This window comes from Gobio gobio (genome assembly GCF_949357685.1).
Source record: "Gobio gobio genome assembly, chromosome: 14".
NCBI lineage: Eukaryota > Metazoa > Chordata > Actinopteri > Cypriniformes > Gobionidae > Gobio > Gobio gobio.
The window spans coordinates 42251691-42261403 of NC_137107.1; positions in this window are offsets into that span (position 1 = coordinate 42251691).

Below are 9713 nucleotides of genomic sequence, written 5' to 3' on the forward strand. Positions count from 1 at the left end.
GGTTTTCCCCGGACCCCCAAATATGATCATCCCTGTGTGAGGGACCCCCATTCTAAAATTTATAAGGCATCTGTCTTTTATAAACACTCAATTTATTCACAAAAAAATAATATTACAAATCTAAAATGATTTTGTTATATTATATATTTTATCCTCAATATAGTAATGCATTGTTTTATGTATAAATGTATTTCTTGCTTATTTAATAGTAATCAAATTTTAATTTATTTATATTCATATTTTGCATTTTATTTTAATCTAATTTAATTTAATTAATAGATTATTAACTAACTATTCATTTATTGTTATTATTTATTATTATTTATTTATTGTATTATTTATTTAGATTTCTATTTATTTTTATTATTAATTCATTAATTTAATTTTAATCAAATTTAAATATATTTATATTATTTTTATTTTATTTTAATCTAATATTTATTATAATAATTATATTTAATATATAATTTATTTAATAATTATTAACTAACTAATATTTTTAATCACATTTTTTTTAATCTAATTTATTGCTTTACTATTTCTATTTAATCTAATTATAATTTTTTTTTTTTTTTACATTTTTTTCTAGACTTTTCCCCGGACCCCAGTTTAAAAACCCCTGATCTAGTGGTCAGTCTTCAGTGTTTCGCATAGTCTCTACAGAGAACAAGGAATCATGTCAAAGATCAAAACATTATTGCACATATTCAAGTAAGTGAGATTGAGCTACTTCATCCACAACACCTTAATAAACCCTAAATTACTAAACTGTCCCTTATTATTTGTCCTCTGTAACATGTTCAGTTCATTTCACTGAGATCACACATGCTAAAGTCCAGAAGTCTCAAATTACAGGCCTCCAGTGTCAAATCTTTTCTTAATTCAGGGTTTAAAATCTAACCAATAATAAAAATAAATAAAACATTAACATTGCTAAACTGTATTTTAAAAACTGATTTTTATTTTATTTTTGTTCAACAATTTTGGGATTCATATGCCTAATAAAGGCCTGAATAACAGGCAGGCCTGTAGGAATTATATACTGTTAAATGTATGTGTGTTAAGCAGAATTCACACAGAACTGTTAATTCACAAATCTGATGTGGCTGCCTGAGCAATGAGTGCTTTACTCGAAATGAATTCCCTTTAATTGTTGTGATGTTGTGGGTTTACAGGGAGGAGACGTGCTCTTTAACCCTATATTAATCAGATTTAAGATCAATTGGATTAAATGTAAATTAACAATAAAATCTGAAATGAGAAGGATGACTAAGTTTAAATAACTGAATCAGTGCATGAACACAGAAACCTGATAATTAAATGTATTTTTTAATAGATCAGCTCCCTGCACAATATTGTGAAATATATAATTATAAATGTCTGGAAGACTTACATTTACTGAATTAAAATAAATTTGCTGTCAGTGCACTCTCATGAAAAACTATGAAATATAATTTTGGCAGGAGCATTTGTAACTGTCTTATTGTTCAGAATAGTAAAAGATAAGCTACAGCGCCATCTAGTGGACAAACTCGATTAAGGCTCAAGTCTGGCCTGCAAAGAACTGAAGGACTTTTGTTAGTTGCGCGTTTGCCAGCCTCATTATTCACTGGTTTTATTTAAAAGTAAATAATACAATAGTAATTGCAGTTTTAATCATTAGTTAAACGATATGCACTATGACTTTAACATCCAAACTGCTTTTAAAAGCTTTGCTTAAATCCTGCACACTCAGAGGAGACAGACTCCAGTCGGTGGTTCCACAAAAGCGGTTTTATTTACTAAAAGCAGATCAAGGCGCCACCATAGAGAATCATAGAAACATATAAGACATTTCTTCAAGCTGTGGTCACTCAGATGCAGACTAACGCAATAAATGCAATAAAGTGACCCATTTAAACTGGTGTACTTCCTGTACTGAGGCTTCATTTACACCAGTCTCGACTGATCCAGTCACAGGTTGTCTGCCATGAACAGGTACAGTTATAATTTCACCTGAGACTGGTTTAAGTAGCAGGTGTAAACAGGTTCCTACAGACTTTAGACCTTAGTAGTGTAACAACAGAGATTAATACAACTGATGAGGTTCTGAAACTCAACCGTTTTTGAAAACTATAAAGAAAACAGCGGCTGTTGAAGTCGAAGAGCAGGAATGGTTGAGACATCACGGCTGAAAATGAATGTCCTCAGTTTTCTAAAAGAGAGAGCAGAGTTAAATTATTCACAATATTCACACACAAATATTAGCCAGTGCAAAATTATATGCATTTACTACAGGATGATCAGTTTAAATCATTTTATCTGTCAGTGACATAAACTCACCTCATCCTGAACTGTCTTTGGTTCATCAGTGTGAGACTCAGGTTTAACTAGATCAAGAAAGACTGGAGAGAAAAGAGGAAATAATCTGCTGAACATTTACATGCATTGTATGTTTACTGTTGTGTTATTTAACAGAGAGATGATGAATTCATCAGATCAGAGAGAGCTAATGTGATCAAATACTTACAGTCTGGTTTTAAACGCCTCATGCTGTCATGTCTCGTGTGTTTCACTGTCTCTCTTGATTCATTAGTTTGTGGTTCGTCCTGTTTGTTCTCCATCTCCTTTCCAGTTTTGCAGGGGCTTCTTTCCAGTGACAATTTCACTGTACAATTTATAAAAACAATTTACTTTTCTTTCTGGTAAGTGATATACATAAATTGCAAGATTAAATTCTCTACGTTGTGTGTATAACATCTCTTACACAAAACTCACATGAACTTGCCAACAGAATATTATCATCATGATTGTCTTATTACCATTATTTAAAATAACGAGAATACATAATCAATTTAATCACTTTAAATCGCAATGATTTTATTCCTTTAAAATGAATTAAAACCCAATGTTCATGAAGAACCAGTTGCAGAAAAAGCTGTAATGGAACAAAGCAATTTGGCAGGTGCTGTTCATCCTTTTGACCACCTGATGTCCACAGCGTACACGATAACCCTTCTAAAAATAGCCTCTGGCTGAATAGGGCATTGTTTGGGGGAACAGCCATTTGTAGTGGTGTCCGAAACCATATTGGACGTTATTGAGTGCACTCATTAAATCCCACATTGCACCGCTATAATGTGTGTACAGCCGATGAACACACTGTCCGAATTCACTCACTCTTTTTAGTGAACTGTATTAGTGGACTAAAGTAGGAATAATGAATGAGGGTATAGGGGGTAATTTCGTATTCAGCCTCTGACTGTATTTTTTTATTTTAAGAAAAAACAAATAACAATAGTGCAAACACGCATCTCTTAGAAATCTATAACATTTCCAAACAATGTACATATTAAACAAGTAAAATCATTTTTGCATAATCAAACACTGACTGTATAAAACAATCTAAGTAAGTGTCCGTAACGCCACCCGTAGGTTAGAAGTTTTATTCTAAAGAGCATTTCTGAAGCCCAAAGTGGCGACTGGCGAGCTCCTAGTGGAGGTGACGAAGAAATCTTTTTGTTTTTACTTCGCTCAAACTTTGACAGAGGAATTAATGACAACAAGACACACTGCTATCATGTGTATATAGGCTACATCAGTGGTTCCCAACCACGTTCCTGGAGGACCCCCAACAGTGCACATTTTGGATGTGTCCTTTGTCTGACACACCCACATCAGGTCTTGGAGTAGCTACTAATGAGCTGATGACCTGAATCAGGTGTGTTTGATTGAGGAGACATGCAAAATGTGCACTGTTGGGGGTCCTCCAGGAACGTGGTTGGGAACCACTGGGCTACATCATAACAGTTCAAGCTGCCTATAAACTGATAAAATATGAGAAAGCTACTCACCGTCTGTTAAACGCGTTCGCAAAAATGTAGAAGCGTCTGTCTACGTCCTGCAAAAACCCACAAATCTCACTTAGGCTATGAAGTAATATAGAAACAGTCACTTCCTCGTGACTGACGAGGCTGACTCCAGTTCCTTTTTCGCCAGCTCCTTATTCGCCAAACTATCCGTTCCACCTTAAAAATGTTGTATGGTTGTTAACCCCGCCCCCATTGCGTTTGACTCTGTTTTTTTAAAGGAACAGTAGTACCAGAAATATGAGTTTGACATTAGAGGTTGTCTTTTTTGGATAGGGCAGCATTTTCATTAAAAATTCTAATTCTAGTTCAATGTACTTTTGTATTTAATCTCTATTTCTTACTAAATGTCTTGTCTTTTAAAAAATAAAGAGGAACATAATGTCTTAAACTGAGATTTAATGTTATGTCATAATGTACTTCATTCTAACAGGTTTATGTTTATATATATATATATATATATATATATATATATATATATATATATATATATATATATATATATATATATATATATATATATATATATATATATATATATATATATATATTTATTTATTTATTTATTTATTTATATATATATATATATATATATATATATATATATATATATACACATACATATATATACACACACATAAACATTTATATAGGTGGCATTACTTTATTTTTTCACAAGTTCTAAACAATTACAACTTGTGGATAGAGAACTTGTATAATAATTAAATAATGACACCCCCATTATGCTTTGTTGACTCATATAGTTGCATGGAGATGCATGTTCTGGGGTTCATATTTCAACAACTACACATCAGAAAATGTTGTGATGCAGAATATCTTTAGATAATACACTCCTCTATACCTCTACATTGTGTTTTTCTTGAGAACTTTTATAATAATTAAATAATGACACCTCTATTATGCTTTGTTGACTCATATAGTTGCATTGAGATGCATGTTCTGGGGTTCATCTTTCAACAACTACACATCAGAAAATGTTGTGATGCAGAATATCTTTAGATAATACATTTATCTATACCTCTACGTGCTCAATTCTTTGAGAACTTTTATAATAATTAAATAATGACACCTCTATTATGCTTTGTCAACTCATATAGTTGCATGAAGGTGCATGTTCTGGGGGTCATATTTCAAAAATTACACATCAGAAAATGTTGTGATGCAGAATATCTTTAGATAATACACTCCTCTATACCTCTACATTGTGTTTTTCTTGAGAACTTTTATAATAATTAAATAATGACACCCCCATTATGCTTTGTCGACTCATATAGTTGCATGAAGGTGCATGTTCTGGGGGTCATATTTCAAAAATTAAACATCAGAAAATGTTGTGATGCAGAATAGCTTTAGATAATACACTTCTCTATACCTCTATGTTGTGTTTTTCTTGAGAACTTTTATAATAATTAAATAATGACACCTCTATTATGCTTTGTCGACTCATATAGTTGCATGGAGATGCATGTTCTGGGGTTCATCTTTCAACAACTACACATCAGAAAATGCTGTAATGTGGATTTCTTTTGAGAATTAATTTACCTCTATGTGCTCGATTTTGTTTAGAACTTGTGAAAAAATAAAGTAATGCCACCTATATAAATGTTTATGTGTGTGTATATATATGTATGTGTATATATATATATATATATATATATATATATATATATATATATATATATATATATATATATATATATATATATATATATAGATAGATATATATAGATATATATATATATATAGATATATAAACATAAACCTGTTAGAATGAAGTACATTATGACATAACATTAAATCTCAGTTTAAGACATTATGTTCCTCTTTATTTTTTAAAAGACAAGACATTTAGTAAGAAATAGAGATTAAATACAAAAGTACATTGAACTAGAATTAGAATTTTTAATGAAAATGCTGCCCTATCCAAAAAAGACAACCTCTAATGTCAAACTCATATTTCTGGTACTACTGTTCCTTTAAAAAAACAGAGTCAAACGCAATGGGGGCGGGGTTAACAACCATACAACATTTTTAAGGTGGAACGGATAGTTTGGCGAATAAGGAGCTGGCGAAAAAGGAACTGGAGTCAGCCTCGTCTTGCACCGCCTGAAATTCAGCCGAGACTAGGCGGCTGCAGTGAGGGGAGGAGTGAAAAAAGTGCAGGCAAGCCGGACAGTTCTCTCTTCTGCGGGATCAAAGGCGGATATTGCGGGATTCACACTCGTGCGCTTTGTTGCTGATAAACTGAGACAGGGGTAACTGCAGCTTGGAGTACTGGGCGTGCCGGACGGTAGGGGGCGTGCCGGACGGTATCTCATTGGTGAAAGGAGTTTCTTTCTGGCAGAGCCATAGAGAGAGCCTCTCTCTATGGCTCTGCTTTCTGGCAACCGTGTTGGCCAATCAGCGATAACCATACATTGACGTAATTTCCTGTGAGAAGATTTTTTTTTTTTATTTAATTTTTTTTTTTTTTATTAAATGCATAAAGGAACAATAACAACAATTTTCATCATTGTCATACCACAATAAAGGAATAATACACCAAGGTACTTCAGTCAAGATTAATCTTCAAGTCCTTAAACACAGCCATTGTTCTCGTAGCTTTTACATTTTTAGAAAACTCAATGGATTCAAAATACATTTTCACCTCAAGTTTAAATCTTACAAAACTAGGTTTACAGTTAGAAAATTTACATTTATGAATGTGATATTTGGCTAACAGAAAAATAAGATTTATAAAATAAATATAACTTTTCTCTTCACCTTCATGAAAACCAAAAATTACATTTTTATAAGTAAATTCAAAATTTGGATTAACATAGCCTTTGATAAAGTCACACACATCACACCAAAATGTCACTGTGTGAGAGCAATTCCAAAATAAATGTAAAGTAGATTCAGATTTCTCTAAACAGAAAGAACAGAGGGTATTAATGTCAGTTTTAAGTCTTTTGAGATATATAGCACTTATAAAACCTATGAATTAACTTAAAGTTAATTTCTCTCATTTTGTTGGTTATCAAATATTTGTGAGGCAATGTCCAAACTTTTTTCCAGGGAATATTATTTACAAAACCATTCCAGTAAGAAATTACATAAGGCACAGAAACAATCTCCTCCTGAAACAAGACTCTAATTTTCTTATTGTTCTTTGATTTAGATGTAGAAAGGCACTGTTTACCAACAAATGTTTTGCACAGATCCACCGAGTGATAAGAGGATGAAAAAGAAAATCCTTTATAAAGCATAAGAACTCCTTGTGGCACTGCATCAGCAACAATTGCAAACTCTTTTGGAGTAACAGGAATCCCATGCTTTACTAAGAACTCAGAATAATTACAGATTGAACCATTTTGATTAAAAAGTTGAGATACAAAAATAATACCATTTTTAAACCAACTATCAAAGAAAAGAGATTTATGTTTATACAGTAGGTTCTTATTATTCCAATTTCCTGTGAGAAGATGGCGGCGGTAAGATGTGGTTTAAATCGTCATAGATAGTCATACTTTTATATATGAGATTGAAGCTTTATATATCGTAGATATGTATATTACAATAGCTTATTAAAAAACGAACATCATTTATTTCCTTTGCGGTTATATCTTGCAGCTTTAGTAATTACTTAATTGTTGTTGTTTTTTTTTTATTGTTTTTTTTTTTATTTATTTCAATATTAATAAACAAAATAAAACAACACATATAACAAATATAAACAATATTTCAAAGACAAAATGAAAGTATGATTCAATAATTTTACAGAGAAATGTAAATCACCTGAATAATAAACCTAAAAGAAAAAGGAAACAGAGAAAAAAGAAGAAAGAAAAGGGAAGAGCAGGGGCGTAAATCGCGGGGGGGACAGGGGGGACAGGACCCCCCCAATCTGAGGGCTGTCCCCCCCTGAAAACCATGCTGAGTATTGTAAATAATATAATGATATATACTTAAAATAAATGTGTAAGTAGTAAAACAATACAAACGCAAACGGGACAAAAAAAATGCGTTTTAAGTTTAGAAACATTTTGAGTCCCCCCTCCCCCCTTGCCCCACAGTGGTTTGATCCACCGCGCACCTCAACTAACGTTACCCATAGACCGTAGATAAATTACCACACAAGTTTGGGGAGATAACAAAGCTCTTCAGACAGCAGTTGTGAAACTCCAGTAAGCTGTTTTATTCACTTTAAACATCAGATGAAGTGATTATTTTCTCTTTAATACAGATTAGGCAAAACACTGTTAACATCACTTGCCCACTGCGGCACTGCCCCGGGCCACCGTCGTTTTAATTTTTATAGTAATAAAATCATTTGACACAACTATTACAAACTGAACGTGTCTGCTCAATACAGCACGAGCCGAACGGCAAACAGCTGACAGACAAGATGATTGCGGAAGATTTGGTTTCAAAGCGAAATGTAAAAGCGCGAAATGTAAAAGCGTAAAAAAAATTTAAGGGAGTGTGTCATTGTACTGTTTTGTAGTTGTGTTTTTCATTACGAATAATTGGCTAATGAACCCAAAATACAAGCAACCCGCCCCCGAATTGGCGCTCATTCTAAACCTAAAGGTTTTGCTCAATATGAAGTGGCAGATCAGAGGGCTTGCTGCAGTTGAATAGCTAAAGATCTGAATATCATAGTATAAAATACTTTGTGGAGGACGCAAGATAATTTAATATTTATAATATGACTGCGTGGTGAACCTTAATCGTATTTAAACAACTATCACTTTGTGTTGTTGGTCAGATAAAATGAAAGAGAAAAGAAAAATGGACATTACATAATTTTTCAGTGCACCAAAACGCCAAGTAGCCTAAGTACGAAATGTTTTTTGTTTTTTGTGGTACACATATCCTTATAAGAAACGATTTTGGCTGTATTATTTGTGTCCCCTTCAAAATTTGCTCTTGAGTAATGTCATGTTTATTGTCCCCCCCAACTGTTCGATGAAATTTACGCCCCTGGGGAAGAGGGCACCAAAATCAGAGTATTAGGGATGAATATTAAACATGGCACAAATTCTGGATGTTTTCATAGCTTTTTTGTTATCAGAAGTTGAAATTGTATTTAAATACGCCTTCAGTTCTTCTTTGAAGAAGTTAAAGTGGGGTTTAGTTTTAATATATTTACATTTATGGATGTGAAACTTTCCAATAAATAAAAGAAGGTTTATACAAAAGCTTGCATCAATTAGATTATTGTCTTTGACATAAAACCCAAAAAGAATGTGTTTAAATGATAGAGAAAAGTTGCAAAAAACCTTTTGGACAATCAGAGCATCAATATTATTCCAGAAAGATCGAGCAAAAGGACATTCCCAAAACAAATGATCAACAGTTTCAGAAGAGGCTTCACAAAAAGAGCAGGACGTATCAATATCACTTCTAAATTTCTTTAAAAAGTACTTAACTGGATAAAATCTATGAATAATTTTGAAGGAAATTTCTTTAACTTTATTTGTTAGAAAGAATTTCTGAGGAAGTGACCAAACATATGACCATTTAATGTCATCAAAAAAGTTATTCCAATAAGAAATGGAAGAAGGAATTGAAGTAATAAGGTCCAAAAATAAGGACCTTATTTTGTAGTTGGATTTATGCACTGAAAAACAAATAGAACCAACCACAGTGGATTCAGGGCTAGGGGGACAAACAGAAGTCAGTGTAGCATTATTACGGTTTCTAAATAGCATTGAGATTTCCAAAGAGATGGCTTTGAAAACTATATTAAATTCCTTACTAGAAACTGGGAATTGGTATCTTGAGACAAAAGCGGAATAACTAAATAAATTACCATCACTATCAAACAACTGGTTTACTAACATTACTCCATTACTGAAC